The sequence below is a fragment of the Dermochelys coriacea genome, chromosome 10, assembly GCF_009764565.3.
Source record: "Dermochelys coriacea isolate rDerCor1 chromosome 10, rDerCor1.pri.v4, whole genome shotgun sequence".
Classification (NCBI taxonomy): Eukaryota; Metazoa; Chordata; order Testudines; family Dermochelyidae; genus Dermochelys; species Dermochelys coriacea.
In genome coordinates, this window is record NC_050077.1 from 38608863 (window position 1) to 38622475 (window position 13613).

The 13613-nt window shown below is 49.8% G+C and overlaps 1 protein-coding gene across 3 annotated transcripts in view; it reads left to right on the forward strand.

Annotated features, from left to right (window-relative positions):
• Positions 1 to 13613, forward strand: part of CRAMP1 (cramped chromatin regulator homolog 1) — a 135300-nt gene that overhangs the window by 35019 nt on the left and 86668 nt on the right. The window lies entirely within an intron of this gene.

A 13613-nucleotide genomic window follows, 5' to 3' on the forward strand; every position in this document is an offset into this window, starting at 1 on the left:
AAGTCATTACAGAATCTCATGGTACCGTCAGGTTTAGGCACTAGGACAATTGGACTGGACCACTGACTGTAAGATTCTTCAATAACCCCTAATTCTAACATTTTCTTTATTTTGGGCTTGATTTCCTCTCTTTTTGGCTGCTGGGGTTCGGTTGGGTCTCAATGTTACCTTGGCTCCAGGGATCGTGCAGATATGGTGATAGGTCTCAGTCGTCTGCCTTGGCTTTGTAGAGAACGCATCTCTGTTGCGATTAATCATGTCAGCTGCCTCCATCTTTTGAATCGGCGTCAAGTCGGATGAAATCCTCACGTGCTCGCGTAAGTTATCCTCCTGGGGAAGGGTCTCCAGCATGACTAACCATGCCTCTCAATCATGCCAAGGATTTAGAAGATTGATGTGGTAAATTTGCTCCGATTTCCGGCAGCCTGGCTGCCACACCTTATAGTTCACCTCTCCCACGGCTTTGATTATTTGCTATAGTCCCTGCCACTGGGTCAACAGTTTACTTTCTGCTGTGGGCACCAGTACCATCACCCAATCCCCTGGTTGGAACCGTCGAAGCTTCGCTTGGTGATTATAATGGGTTCGTTGGGTCTCCTGTGCTCTCTCCAAGTGTTCCCGTACAATGGGCGTAACTCGGGCTATCCGATCTCTCATCTGCATTTCATGCTCAACTATGTTCCTTCCGGGATTTGACTCCTCTTCCCAGGCTTCTCTGGCTATATCCGATATGCCCCGAGGGTGGCGCCCATATAGTAGTTCGAATGGAGAGAAACCCGTGGAGGCTTGTGGAACCTCCCGGTTGGCGAACATGAGGTAAGGCAATAGGGTATCCCCGTCTTTGCCTTCCCGGCTCACCACTTTCCTGATCATAGATTCATAGATACAAAGGTCAGAAGGGACCATTCTGATCATCTAGTCTGACCTCCTGCACAGCGCAGGTCACAGAATCTCACCCACCCACTCCTATGAAAAACCTCACCCATGTCTGAGCTATTGAAGTCCTTAAATCATGGTTCAAAGACTTCAAGGAGCAGAGAAGCCTCCCTCAAGTCAACCATGTCCCATGCTACAGAGGAAGGCGAAAAACCTCCATGGCCTCTCCAATCTGCCCTGGAGGAAAATTCCTTCCCAACCCCAAATATGACAATCAGCTAAACCCTGAGCATATGGGCAAGATTCACCAGCCAGATACTACAGAAAATTCTTTCCTGGGTAACTCAGATCCCATCCATCTAATATCCCATCTCAGGGGATTTGGCCTATTTACCCTGAATATTTAAAGATCAATTACTTACCAAAATCCCATTACCCCATCATACCATCTCCTCCATAAACTTATCAAGTAGAATCTTAAAACCAGATAGATCTTTGCCCCCACTGCTTCGCTTGGAAGGCTATTGCAAAACTTCACTTCTCTGGTTAAAAACCTTCGTCTGATTTCAAGTCTAAACTTCTGGGTTGCCAGTTTATACCCATTTGTTCTTGTGTCCACATTGGTGCTGAGCTGAAATAATTCCTCTCCCTCTCCTGTATTTATCCCTCTGATATATTTATAGAGAGCAATCGTATCTCCCCTCAACCTTCTTTTAGTTAGGCTAAACAAGCCAAGCTCCTTAAGTCTCCTTTCATAAGACAAGTTTTCCATTCCTCGGATCATCCTAGTAGCCCTTCTCTGTACCTGCTCCAGCTTGAATTCATCCTTTTTAAACATGGGAGACCAGAACTGCACACAGTATTCTAGGTGAGGTCTCACCAGTGCCTTGTATAACGGTACTAAAACCTCCTTATCCCTACTGGAAATGCCTCTCCTGATGCATCCCAAAACCGCATTAGCCATATCACATTGGCAGCTCATAGTCATCCTATGATCAACCAATAGTCCAAGGTCCTTCTCCTCTTCCGTTACTTCTAATTGATGCGTCCCCAAATTATAACTAAAATTCTTGTTATTAATCCCTAAATGCATAACCTTACATAATCATGACCTTGAGGGTCCTATTGAACCTTTCCACAAGGCCATCTGTTTGCGGGTGGTATACAGAGGTCCGTAGGGCTTGTACATGGAGCAGTGAACAGAGATCTTTCATCAACTTGGACATGAAAGGTGTCCCTTGATCAGTCAATATCTCCTTGGGTAGCCCAACCTGGGGAAAGATCTGTACTAGCTCCTTAGCTATCGTCTTGGAAGCTGTGTTGCGCAGGGGAACAGCTTCCAGGTACCGGGTTGCATAGTCCAGTACAACAAGCACATGTTGGTGGCCCCGAGCTGTCTTCTCCAGGGGCCCTACCAGATCCATGGCTATCTGTTCGAAAGGAACCTCTATTATTGGAAGAGGTATCAAAGGAGCCCACAAGTGCGGGCGAGGGCTATGTAACTGACACTCCGGACAAGAGGTGCAGTATCGCCGGACATCTTCATGTACTCCTGGCCAGAAGAACCTCCGCAGGATCCATGCCTGGGTTTTTTCTACCCCTAGGTGTCCTCCAAACAGGTGACTCTGGGCGAGATCAATATGGCTTTTTGATGTTTTCGTGGCACCAGAAGTTATTGTATCTCTTGCTCCCACATTTGCACCACGCGGTACAGGAGATCTTTCTTCACTATAAAGTAAGGTCCGGGACCCTGTACCTTCCCATCCATGGGTATCCCATCGATCTTGGCCACCTCTTTCCTGGCGTTATCATATCTGGGGTCCTCCGCCTGGTCCTGCCCAAACGTCTCTCTCCCGGGACTAACCTGCCCAAGCTCCCAGGGGCTGGCTTCTGCTTCTTCCAATGGCTCGCCGCCATCATGGCTGGGGGCAGCTTCTGGCTCACCTTCTGTGGTGGAAATTTCTCTGTTGGCTGCTGACGTCCATCTGCCTACTAGGGAAGTCTTCTGGCCCTGGGTCAGGATCCGGGTTCCCAAAGCCTTCGCGGCCTTCCTCTCTTTTTTTTTTTTTTTTTTGTCTTCCAGGTCTTTTGGGGTGCTGAGAACAGATCCTGAGAAATCTCAGCGAACATCAGGGGTTGACATTCCTCCGGTGACGAGTTGCTGTCCTTAGGGTCCCCACCTCCTCCAGCCTCTCCGGGGGGAGTAAATTATCAAACCTGGATAGTCCCTCCCAATGACTACAAGATATGGGAGTTTAGGAACTAGGCCAATGGTCACCTCAATGGAGTTTCCCTGAACCCCTATTTCCACTGGGATGGTGGGGTAATGGCTCACGGCCCCATGCACGTACGTCACTGCTATGCGTTTGGCTTGTAGCAACTGACTATTTTTTACTAGCTTACCCGATATGAGGGTGATAGCACTCCCAGAGTCCTCAAGCACTGTAGTCTCTGCTCCATTTATCCTCACTGGCCTGGTGTAATTATGCAGGGCTAATGCGACCCTCGCGAGGTGGATAAGGGAGCATGGGACCTCCCAATCCCCCAAATTACATTGCATAGGATCCTCGGTGCTGGGACACTGTGCTGCTATGTGTCCCCACTCCCCACATGCATAACATCTATAATTGCTTTTAATCACTCTCCTATCCTGGGGGTTAGGGGGTTTAGTCCCGGGGTTCCCCCCACTCAGGCCAATCCCTTCCTTCTGGGATCCCCGCTGGTTTTCGGCCCGCCCCCCTTCTTCCACCTAGGACTCCCCGGGGGTTTGGCTGCCCAACCTTCCAGGGTTGGGCTCGGGTGCTTGCTTTGAAAGGGGCCTTACTTGGGTAGTCGGGTCATTTCCCTGGCTGTCATCAGTCTTTTTCTACCAGTGTGATCATCTCATCGTACGTGGACGGATCGTTCTGGCCTCCCATTGCGGAGATCTGGTGGCAGTCCCTGCACGTAATGGTCTATGACCAGGGTCTCCAAAATCTCCTCTGGCCTGCACACCTTGGGCTGTAACCACTTCCGTGCGAGATGTATGAGGTCGAATAGCTGGGACCTCGGGGGTTTGTTCTCCTGGTATTTCCACTCATAGAACTTCTGGGCCCTTACCGCTGCCGTTACCCCTGATTGTGCTAGGATCTCTGCCTTCAGACAGGTATATAGTCAGTGGCATCTGTGGCAAGCAAATCAAAGTAGGCCTTCTGGGCCTCTCTACACAAAAAAGGGGCAAGAATGCTAGCCCACAGCTCCTGGGGCCACGCCTCACGCTGAGCAGTCCTTTCGAATGAGAGGAGATATGCCTCTACATCATCTCCTGATGTCATCTTTGGCAGGCAACCAGTGGCCCTCAGGGTTCGCGTCCCGTTGGACCCCCGGGCCTGGGTGGTGAGAATCTTCAGCTGGTCCACCACCTCTCTCAAGAGGGCATGATCTTGGGTCGCCTGGCTCATCAATAATTGATTGGTTTCCTGCTGTAGCCACATAGACTCCTGTTGTGGCATTGCCTGAACCTGGGTGGCCTCCTGCTGGGCTGCCGTGGCTTGTACCAGAGCTCTTACCACCTCCTCCATTATGGTATAAAGCAAGCAAAGAAAAATCAAAACAAAAAAAAAAATCTAAAACCCCAGTGCACTTTTTTTTTTAAACCTCTTCTTCTGCCACGCTGTGAACGAAGTCCCACTCCTGACACCAGTTGTGACAAAGCTCTGTCCTTGCCTCCATGTGTCCCGCGTTTCCTGGTGGATTTCGCTAGCCTCAGAGGCTCACTGTGACCCTCCATGTAACCCTTTTTTCTCTAGAGACAAGGGTCACAGTCTACTGAGCTATTTTCATCATAAGCCAGCGAGGGAGGTGAGAAGTTGTCCTTCCTTGCACACTCTCTGTTGTCTCCCAGTCTCAGTGATTAAACAGGAGGCAAAGGTGCGCGGGGGAGGCGAGCCCGGACCCACCGTCTACTCCGGGCTCCAGCCCAGGGACCCTAATAGTATCAGCTGTGGTAGCTGACCTTTTAGAAACATGACATGTACAATTCCCTGGGCTACTTCCCCCACAGCAGCCCTCACTTCTTCAAGCTCCACTTCACCCTTACCTCAGGGCCTGATATGGTGTGTACTATGCAGCCTCTCCAACAGCGCAACTTCTTCCCACAGCTCGTGACATGCACACCCACCTGACTGACTGGGAGGCTTTTAACTAGTTTCAACCAGCCCCCGATTGACTTCAGGTGTCCCAATCAACCTTGCATTCTCCCTGTCTTCTGGAAAGTTCTTAATTGGCCCCAGGTGTCTGTCTTGACCTGGAGCAGCTTCCATTTCACTTAACCTGGTACTAGGGATTTGTTTAGCCTGGAGCTAAGATATCTGTCTTCCACTACTTTTCTATAGCCATCTGGCCTTGCCCCGTCACAGCAGATAATACAGAAAACACAGGCCTAATTTTATTCTTCGAGTGCTTGTTCACGTCAATGCTAAACAGGGTGCACGTGCATGCATGGTCATCAGAAATGTTTTTCCCTCAGCAGCTCCTGTCAGGTCGGCTAGGGAGACTCCTGGAGTGGTGCCTTCATGGTGCTCAATATATGACCCTGCTGACCCGATCCCCTTTCAGTTCCTTCTTACCATCTGTGGCAGCACTGGAACTACATTTTGCTTGCAAGTGTGCCCTTAGCCTATTACCTAGTCCTACCCTCTTCTTGTTTAGTAGTTAATTGTTATTTGTAGTTTGATCCCACTCACCAAGTCTATACTTTCTCTGCTCATCCCACCTTGGGCTTCAGGGCATACCTCAAGCCTAAGAATTTAAATCTTGGGGTGTATGCAGAAAGTCTATGCCCAATAGCGATCCCCATGACTCATGCCTGAGGTGTCGAGGGGAGGCACATCAGTCTGAGCACTGCAAGATTTGTAAGGCTTTCAAGCCCAGAACTAGAAAGGAATGCGACTTCTGTTTGAAGCAGCTGTTAATGGAAGCCACACTCCGTCCAGCGGCACCTGAGTGCCAAGCCCCAGCCCAAGCTTGGTGCAGAGTGCTCTGGCATCGGTCCACAAATCAGTACTGAGGAAGGACTACGGTGTGAGACACCCTTGGTAACGAAGATCCCCAGCACGACAGCAAGGAGCAGCGCCCCAGCACCAGTCAACATCTCCCCTGGCCCACAAGCGCCATAAGGCGGTGGACAGAGGGCGCTCTCCTCAGAGATAGAGACCATCAGGGGAGACTTTGCTGCCCCAGAGGAAGGACTCAACTTCCAAGCAGCAAGACCTTGTGCTGTTGACTCCAGCGCACCAGGTGGCACCATTGAGCTTGGCACTCAGTGACTCTCTGGCAGGGCAGTGCTTGGTCAAGGCGTTGGAGCCCCCTTCCACCCTGGACAGTTTCGAGGGTGCCAAAGAGCTTATAGAAATTACTGCATCTCAGCCCCTTGCTATTAGAGAGACGCCTCTGGTACCGCCTAGACAGATGCCATTTAGAGGCAAGCCCGTGATGATAAGGCTCTCCTTGTTGCCAGACCGGCACTGTTCCCAGTCTCCATTGCCGCAGCACTGCCCGGCACTGGCCTTGGTACAAGATTGCCTGGTGCCGGGAGTTCAACAATTTGTGTCTTCGGCCCTGAGGTTTTTGGCACCGATCACGAACACCCTTGCTGGGCTGGCACCAAGACACAGCACCAGAGCACAACAGCCATTCTTCAGCAACATACATGTGGCACCGGTCTCGGTAATGGGACTGCCAGCACTGATTCTCAACATGATTGTCGCAGCTCCGATCCCCGGCTTCCTCCTCTCGGCACTGACCGCGGGCTCAGGGATCGTCGGCACCACCGTGGTCATCGCCCTTGGGATCCTCTGACTCTGAGGCAGACTCCTATTACTCGTGGTACAGTAAACATAGGTCGGATAAGCGCCAGAGACACGCACAGTCGGCCTGGCAGCCACAGTGGCCATCCACCATGCAATGGCCCTTCTGGACGCTGTGGACTTTCCATCAGGCCCAGGGCACTCCTTCAAGAGTTTCTAGGTTGGTGGCATTGGGACATCATCCTTCCCGGTTACCAATGGATGGACCTGCACCTTGGGTTACAGAGGCGACTCTATCCAGACTTCAGAGTAGCAGCCGTGTTAGTCTGTATTCGCAAAAAGAAAAGGAGTACCCGTGGCACCTTAGAGACTAACAAATTTGTTAGTCTCTAAGGTGCCACGGGTACTCCTTTTCTTTCTATCCAGACTGCTTCCTCATACTACAGGGTAGTATGTTCTAGACCCACCCATAGCCCAGGTCAGATCTGACTGTGTTGAACCAATGGAGAAGTCCAATGCAACCCAGGGGCAACGTGGGCACATAGAGACCCACGAGGACCCTGTATCTCCACTTGCTTCTTCCTCATCCTCACCTGATGAGACTGTGGCAGGAGTGTCAGCTTCAGGTCATCTGCCTATTGACCACAGGGCACACCAGGACCTGCTCCACCACATTGCCTGTAACATGGGCCTATAGGGGGAGGAAATCATTGAGTTAGAGGACCTGATGGTGGACATTCTCTCCCCAGAAGGTCCTTCCAGGGTGGCGTTGCCAGTCATTAAAATTATTCACAACAGCTATAATACTCTGTGTCAGACTCCAGCCTCCATTCCGCCCACCGCCAAGGATGTGGAGAGAAATATTTTGTTCCCTCCAAGGGATACAAGTTTTTATTCTCCCACCTGCACCCTTGCTCCCTGGTGATCTTGGCGGTGAATGAGAAGGAGTTCCAAGGGCAACAGGCGCTGGCATCCAAGGCTAAAGAGGCCAAATGTACAGACCTCTTTGGCAGGAAAGTTTATGCTGTGGGGGGCCTACAACTGAGGCTAGCCAACCAACAAGCTATCCTCAGTAGATATAATTTTAACTCTTGGGACTCTGTCCAAATACAAGGAGTTGCTCCCCACTGAGTTGAAGGTGAAGTTCTCACCTCTGGTCGAGGAGGAGGAGGCAGTGGCCAGGACACCTCTGCAGGCCTCCCTCCACTTGACTGACTCTGCAGCATGTAGCATCTCCTCTAGGGTGGTCATGAGGAGAACTGCATGGCTCCAAGCTTCCGGGCTTCCCCTGGAAGTTCAGCACACCCTGTAGGACCTTCCTTCTGAGGACGCAGGGCTGTTTTTGGATCAAACAGACTCAAGGCTTCACAGCCTAAAAGACTTGAGGGCAACTATGAAATCTCTGGGGATGCACACTCCTGTTACCCAGAGAAAGCCCTTCAAGCCTCAACCCCAACAGCAGCAGAGGTAATACCAGCCATGCCCAAGACAAGATACTTACTGCTGTAGAGGCAGGAACAATAGGCATAGACCTTCTAACCCTCCCTCAGGCCAGGGGCAGGGCCCGACCAAGCCATCTTTGGGATCCAAGCAAGGATTTTGAAGGGACGCCCAAGGACGGCATAGCAGCCACTATCCCAGATCCTTCTCTCCACTTTCTGAACCATCTATCCCACTTCTACCATGCATGGTCTTGTATAACATCGGACTGCTGCGTTCTTCGCACAGTAGAAATGGAATATTTTCTCCAATTCTGCTCCTCCCCTCCCTCCCACCCCCCTTCCCCGTCCCTCTTCAGGGACCCCTCTCACAAGCAACTCCTTATCCAGGAGGTGCAATTTCTCCTTGCCATAGGGACAGTGAAGGAGGTTCCTCAGGAGCTATGGGACAAGGGATTCTGTTCACATTATTTCCTCATCCCCAAGGCAAAAGGGGGGGGGGTGTCTCAGACCCATCTTAAATCTGCGAGGACTCAACCTGTTCATGATAAAGTTGAAGTTCCACATGGTCTCCCTGAGCGCAATTATCCCTTCCCTGGATCCGGGGGACTAGTGTATGCTGCCTTTGACATGAAAGAAACATACTTTCACATAGCCATTTGGCCAGCCCACAGATGTTTCCTGAGGTTTGTTATCCACTGCATACACTATCAGTTCACACTGCTCCCATTCAGGTTATAAACAGCCCCTAGGGTGTTCACCAAGTGCATGTCTGTGATCATGGCCTTTCTCTGCAAGAGGCAGGTGCAGGTGTATCCCTACCTCGATGACTGGCTACTGCGGTGGTGCTCCAGGGAGCAGGTGGAGTCCCAGGTCTGGTTAGTCAGAGATGCCTTCCAGAGACTAGGTCTCCTCCTTAATGTGGACAAGCCGACATTGTCACCCACCCAGCAAATAGGGTTCATTGAGGCGGTGCTGGACCCAGTTCAGGCAAGAGCCATGCTACCAGAGTCCAGATTCCAAACACTGTCAGACATCATTCAGACTCTCAGATGATCCCTCACCATAACCATGAGGACATGCCTCAGTCGTCTTGGACACATGGTGGCATGCACCTATGTGGTCAGGTATGCCAGGCTGAGGCTCAGATCACTCCAGGCATAGAATATCAGGGTTGGAAGGGACCCCAGAAGGTCATCTAGTCCAACCCCCATGGCTTGCCTCATCTTATCACCCAGGTTGAGACAGTTGACTCGGTAGTAACTGTACTGGCACGAGTCTTAAATACCCTATGCTGCTGGTTGGACCCTCACATGGTCTGCAAAGGAGTCCCATTCAGCACCCCTCAACCGTCCATAGTCCTTAGTAATGGACGCGTCAGATCTGGGTTGGGGGGGCCCACTTAGGAGACCTACAGACTCAGGACAGGTGGTCGCAGTCCGAGATCCCGCTCCATAGAATCATAGAATATCAGGGTTGGAAGAGACCTCAGGAGGTCATCTAATCCAACCTGCTGCTCAAATCAGGACCAATCCCCAACTAAATCATCCCAACTAGGGCTTTGTCAAGCCTGACCTTAAAAACCTCTAAGGAAGGAGATTCCACCACCTCCCTAGGTAACCCATTCCAGTGCTTCACCACCATCCTAGTGAAAAGTTTTTCCTAATATCCAACCTAAACGTCCCCCACTGCAACTTGAGACCATTACTCCTTGTCCTGTCGTCTGGTACTACAGAACAGTGTAGATCCATCCTCTTTGGAACCTCCTTTCAGGTACTTGAAAGCAGCTATCAAATCCCCCCCCATTCTTCTGCAGACTAAATAAGCCCAGTTCCCCTAAGTCATGTGCTTCAGTCCACTAATCATTTTTGTGGCCCTCTACTGGACTCTTTCCAATTTTTCCACATCCTTCTTGTAATGTGGGGCCCAAAACTGGACACAGTACTCCAGATGAGGCCTCACCAATACCGAATTGATGGGAACGATCACGGCCCTCGATCTGCTGGCAATGCTCATACTTTTACAGCCCAAAATGCCGTTAGCCTTCTTGGCAACAACAATTGAGTCTCTAAGGTGCCACAAGTACTCCTGTTCTTTTTAAGGGCACACTGTTGACTCATATCCGGCTTCTCGTTCACTGTAACCCCTAGGTCCTTTTCTGGAGAACTGCTGCCTAGCCACTCAGTCCCTAGTCGGTAGCAGTGCCTGGGATTCTTCTGTCCTAAGAGCAGGATTCTGCACTTGTCCTTGTTGAACCTCCACATAAAGGATCTTGGAGTGGTGAGACTAGCCTGCTAGACATTCCATACCAGATTACAAGTCAGTGCATGGCGGTGCTGACTGACACCACCACCATAAACAAGCAGGGTGGAGCCCATTCTTCCCTTCTCTGTCTGGAGGCTCTCCAGCTGTGGGATTTTTGTATAGCCTGCTCCATTCACCTGGAGGCGTCCTATCTCCCGGGAGTATGGAACAAGCTTGCGGACCATCTCAGCAGATTGTTTTGCAACCATGAGTGGTCCATCCGGCCAGATGTCATACATTCCATCTTCCAAAGGTGGGGGTTTCCCCGGGTAGACCTATTAGCCGCCAGGAGCAACAGGAAGTGTCCAACATTTTTGCTCTTTCCAAAAGCATAATCTGGGCTCTGTCTCAGACGTGTTCATGCTATCCTGGGGGAACAGTCTACTGTATGCCTTCCCTCCAATACCACTCGTCCACAAGGTACTACTCAAGATCAGCAGAGAGGAGGAGGTAATTCTGCTGGCCCCTGCGTGGCCACACCAACATTGGCATACCACGCTTCTGGAGCTGTCAGTGGACACCCCCGATCGAGCTGCCCACTCCTCCCTGATCTGATCACAAAGGATCACAGCTACCCACTTCAACCGGACCTCCAGTCCCCACATCTCATGGTTTGGAAGCTTCATGGCTAAACCCAATGGAGCTCCAATGCACAGAATCGCTGCTTGGTAGCAGGAAACCTTCCACCAGGGCCACTTATCTAGCTAAGTAGAAAAGGTTCTTGTGCTGGTGTGAGCATAGTCGCATACCTCCGCTTCAGGCATCTATACTATTCATCCTGGAGTATCTACTGCATCTGAAGCAGCAAGGTTTGGCCGGATCATCCATCAAAGTACACCTCGCTGCCATCTCAGTTTTCCATCTGGGAGAGTTAGGTCATTCGGTATTTGCCAACCCTATGGTGGGCCGTTTCCTTAAGGGCATGGAATGGCTATATCCACAGTTCCATCCACCTGCTTGGGACCTCAATCTGGTCCTAGCTAGGCTTATGGGGGCCCCATTTGAGCCACTGGCTACATGCTTCCTTCTGTATCTCTCATGGAAGATAGCATTCCTGGTCAGCCAGGAGGATGTCAGAGTTAAAAGCGTTAACCTCCGCCCCCCTACAGTCTTCCACAAAGACAAAATACAGCTCAGGCTGCACCCAGCCTTCCTGCCCAAGGTGGTATCCCAATTCCACATTGGCCAAGACATTTTTCTACCAAGTATCAGAGGGGGTAGCCATGTTAGTCTGGATCTGTAAAAATGGCAGAGTCCTGTGGCACCTTATACCGGACTCTTTGCCATTTTTCTACCAGTTTTCTTGCACAAGAGCAGATGCTTCACTCACTAGATGTGCAGAGAGCGCTAGCATTCTACACTGAGTGCACAAAGCCTTTTGGAAAGTCAAACCAACTGTTTGTAGCAGTGACAGACCGGATGAAGGGGCTTCTGGTCTCCTCACAACGCATTTCTTCCTGGATCACGGACTGCATCCGTACCTGTTATGACCTCACCAACTTCCCAGCCCTGGCTATTACGGCCCATTCGATATGAGCTCAAACCTTGTTTGTCACTTTCCTGGCCCAGGTGCCCATCCAGGAGATCTGCAGAACAGCAACCTGGTTCTCGGGGTACATGTTTACCACCTACTATGCCATCATTCAGCATTCTAGAAACAACACAGCTTTCGGCAGAGCAGTTCTCCAATCAGTGTTTCTTAACTCCAACCCCACCCCCATGGGAGAGCTTGGGAATCAACATGAACAAACACTCAAAGAAGAAAAAAGAGTTACTCACCTTCTTGTAACTGTTGTTCTTCGAGATGTGGTGTTCTCGTCCATTCCAATACCCACCCCCCCTTTCCCCTCTGTTGGCAAGAAGGAACTGAAGCAGGGTTGGGTCGGCAGGGTCATATATTGAGTGCCATGATGGCGTCACTCCAGGGGGTTCGCTAGCCGACCCAATGGGAGCTGCTGAGGGAAGAAGTTTCCGATGACCGTGCACGCAACACGCACACACCTGATTGGACTGGATGTGAAAAACACATCTCGAAGAACAGCAATTACAAAAAGGTAAGTAACTGTCTTTTTTTAAGAACCATCCACAGTTTTGCAGGTGAAATACATGTAATTTATACATCTGGCTACCTGGTGGTGCCTGAAAATCAAGCAATTAAATATATAAACTATATCACTTGTATCTGCCATTATTTGTGCCTGCAAAATCACAGTCTGGGATGATGCTGTTCTTCAAGTCAGGCCTTAAATTTTTATATAATAATAAATACTTAAAATGAATAAACATTACCAGTCTTAATCAGCAATAAAAACTTTAACTGTTCAGTAAGATGCATTCTAAATAAATCAACTTCTTTAACCCTGTCTGCACTATGTGTCCTATGTGTTTCATTCAGTCTGGTCTCAAGCATTTTTGGTGGGACCAGTGCTCTAGCAGGGATGGTGTAGCATCTATGTGTATAGCTTTGCTGGTGGGATGTGGGAACTAAATGTAGAACGTTCTAAACTTTTATTTCCTTTTAAAGACTAGATTATTTATAAAATAACAAAACAAGAAGGCATAATTGGTGGATCATTTGAATTCCCTACTGTATGGTGGTGCACCTGGGGACTTTTTTTTACTACATTCTCTCCTCACTGGGGGATTTTACTTTATTATCTCATGAATTGGACTGTTTAGACTGTTCACACTCACTTTATTCTGTTAGTTCAAAGATCTCCAGTGTGCTCATCAATCTTGGAGAAGCAATTTTGATCTGCTTCATGACAAAGATAGGGCAGGTTGCATTGTCAATAGAAAACACCAGCAGTGTATTTCCCACTTCTCCACACCTTGTCTTAGAATGACCAGGAGCATCAACTGACCTCACCTTGGCTGTGACAGAAAATCGAGTGTCGCCCAGTCATCTTGGTGATGCATGCATGTTGTCTGTGCAACTATGTATTATCTAATAATTTTTGCATCCTCTTATGTACCATCTTCACCCTCCCCTTGGAAATTCTTTGTTTCCATTTGCCCAATAGACTTGAACAGCAACCTCCCCTCCCAGGTATTATCGCAGGTCTACCCTATTGCTTGCCAGAATCCGCTTATTTCCCTTTCCTTTGGGAACTAGGCGGTCGTCTGCATTCTCAGAAATTGCAGATGCCATGGAAGGATGAAAGTGTGTCAGGAATGACTTCCAGCATTGCTGGGGAAAGGTCAATTC